The sequence below is a fragment of the Calliphora vicina genome, chromosome 2 (genome assembly GCF_958450345.1).
Source record: "Calliphora vicina chromosome 2, idCalVici1.1, whole genome shotgun sequence".
NCBI lineage: Eukaryota > Metazoa > Arthropoda > Insecta > Diptera > Calliphoridae > Calliphora > Calliphora vicina.
In genome coordinates this window covers 126,325,399-126,328,394 of record NC_088781.1, presented here as the reverse complement: position 1 = coordinate 126,328,394, position 2,996 = coordinate 126,325,399, and the positions used below count along the sequence as shown (strand labels likewise).

The following is a 2,996-nucleotide window of genomic DNA, read 5'->3' as shown; positions in this document are numbered from 1 at the left end:
TGGTGCGTTTTATTTGAAGGTGCTTAAGTATTTGGAAGGGGGAGCTATGATATTATGAAATATGTAGTTCAAGAATAAGATGACTAAGAAATTACAGACTAAGAGAACATGGTCTATGGACGACAGTATAAGAATCCGTTGTCTATAGGGAAATAGTCTAAGAAGACATAGTCTAGGAAGTTGTGATGTAAGAAGACTTTGTTTAAGAAGTCATAGTCAAGGAAGACGTGGTCTAAGATGTCTAGTCTAAGAAGTCATTGTCTAAGAAGTCATAGTCTAGGAAGACGTAGTCTGAGAAGCCATAGTCTAGGAAGACGTACTATAAGAAGGCGGAGTCTAAGAAGACGGAGTCTAGGAAAACGGAGTCTAAGAAGTCGTAGACTAGGAAGACGTAGTCTAAGTTGACTAAGTCTAAGAAGACGTAGTCCAAGTAGACTTCGTCCAAAAAGTCATAGTCTAGGAAGACGTGGCGTAAGTAGTCATAGTCTAAGAAGACATTGTCTAGGAAGACGTAATCTAAAAAGTCATATCTAGGAGACATAGTCTAAGTACTCATAGTCTAGGAAGATATACTATAAGAAGACTGAGTCTAAGAAGATGTAGTCTAAGAAGATGTAGTCTAGGAGGACGAGGTCTAAGAAGTCACAGTCTAGGAAGAAGTATCCTAAGAAGTCATAGTCTACGAAGATGTAGTCTAACTTAGTCTGAGAAGACGGAGTATAACTTAGTCTAAGAAGACGGAGTCTAACTTAGTCTAAGAAGACGGAGTCTAACTTAGTCTAAGAAGACGGAGTCTAACTTAGTCTAAGAAGACTTAGTCTAAGAAGATATAGTCTAGGAAGACGTGGTCTAAGAAGTCGTATTCTAGGAAGACGTAGTCTAGGAAGTCGTATTCTAGGAAGACGTAGTCTAGGAAGACGTACTCTAGGAAAACATAGTCTAGGAAGATATGGTCTAGGAAGACGTAGTCTAAAAAGTCGTGGACAAGTCATAGGAAGACGTACTATAGGAAGACGTACTCTAGGAAGACGTAGTCTAGGAAGATGTGGTCTAGGAAGACGTAGTCTAAAAAGACGTGGACAAACCATAATCTAGGAAGACGTACTATAAGAAGACGGAATCTAAGAAGATGGAATCTAAGGAGGCGGAGTTATAGAAGACGGAGTCAAGAAGACGTAGTCTAAGAAGATGTAGTCTAAGAATACGTGGTCTAAGAAGATGTGGTCTAGGAAGATGTACTATAAGAAGACGGAGTCTAAGAAGACGGAATCTAAGAAGTCGGAATGTAAGGAGAGGGAGTTATAGAAGACGGAGTCTAAGAAGAACACGTAGTCTAAAAATATGTAGTCTAAAAAGACGTGATCTAAGAAGATGTGGTCTAGGAAGACGTAGTCTAAGAAGTCATAGCATAAGAAGAGATAGTCTAAGGAGACGTAGCCTAGGAAGACGATGTTTAAGAAGATGTAGAGGAATTCATGGTATAGAGAAACATAGTCTAAGAAGACGTGGTCTAGGAAGACTTGGTCTAAGAAGTCATATTCTAGAAAGACGTACTCTAGGAAGACGTAGTCTAAAAAGACGTGGACTAAGAACACGTAGTCTAAAAAGTCATAGTCTAGGAAGACGTACTATAAGAAGACGGAGTCTAAGAAGACGGAGTCAAGAAGACGTAGTCTAAGAAGATGTAGGCTAAGAAGACGTGGTATAAGAAGATGTGGTCTAGGAAGGCGTAGTCTAGGAAGACGTAGTCTTAGAAGGCGTAGTCTAGGAAGACGTAATCTAGGAAGACGTAGTCTAAGAAGATGGAATCTAAGAAGAGGTAGTCTAAGCAGTAATAGTCTAAGAAGACGGAATCTAAGAACCCGTTGTCTAAGAAGTCATAGTCGAGGAAGGCCTAGTCTAGGAAGACGTAGTCTAAGAAGACTAATTCTTAGATGACATGATCTAACAGGACGATGTATATGAAGACATTGCCTAAGAAGAAGTACTATAAGAGGACAAAAGGTATTCAGAGCAAGAAGTAATGGTACCTTAGTCTATGAAATCTAAGCCAGATATATATTTATTATACAAATATCTCTTTAAACTACTGAAAAACCTTAAAAAATCTGCTAATTATTTTCTTAAAACATTTATCTTCACTCTAACCTTGTAATGCTTGTTTGCAGATAACATTAAACTGCAATTAATTGTATTCCCCAAACATCAGCTTCATATACTTGGTAATTTCTGAAGCACTTTAAGTTTCTTTTTAGCTGTACATCATCCCATCTGCTAATAATGCCACGCTTCAAGACACCTTTTTATTTTTAAGAAAACCCACAAAAAAAAAATAGAAACGTATTGTTCAGCTTGAACTCATTAAATTTATTTGCCACCACTTTAATACAATAAATTGTACTCCTGAGGGCAATTGTTTCCAAAGAAATGAGAAGAAGAAAAAATAGTCCCTTTAAAGTGTACGAGGGTGTGGGGATAGAAAAGGAAAGGACAAAGATTTCATATCTTTTGTTTTATACTATGTACATATGTTTTTTGGTTCTATTTTTTATTAAAAAAAAGTATTTTAAATTTGGTTGCAAATTACAATTTTAAATAAGAAAATCTGTTGCAAAAGAATTTCGCACCAAAAAAAGGGGCAACATTTTAAATAAAAAACGGAAAAAGTGAACAAGGGGATCAAGGCTTAAAAATAGCAACACAGTTTTGTTTTGGGATTGGGGGACTTCTTTTAGTTACTGTAAAAATTATTGCGGTGGAATGTTTTTTAGATTCTTTTTTTAAACAAATGAAGGTAATATTAATATTGTTAAATGTATAAAAATGCATTTATTATTTATGGAAATGTAAGAGAGTGAAATTTTTATCAAAAAAAAACATTACTTGAGGGGAGAATATGAATAAAAATTTAATCAGTTTGGATTAAATTATGTAACATTTTCTACAGATAGCAAACATATTTAAATTTGTCTAGATTTGGACAAGAGCCTTCAGCA

General features: G+C 35.8%; 1 protein-coding gene across 1 annotated transcript in view; it reads right to left on the bottom strand.

Moving 5' to 3' along the window:
* Window positions 1–2,996, bottom strand: part of DIP-epsilon (Dpr-interacting protein epsilon) — a 353,851-nt gene that overhangs the window by 303,986 nt on the left and 46,869 nt on the right. The gene's annotated exons all lie outside the window — the stretch shown is intronic.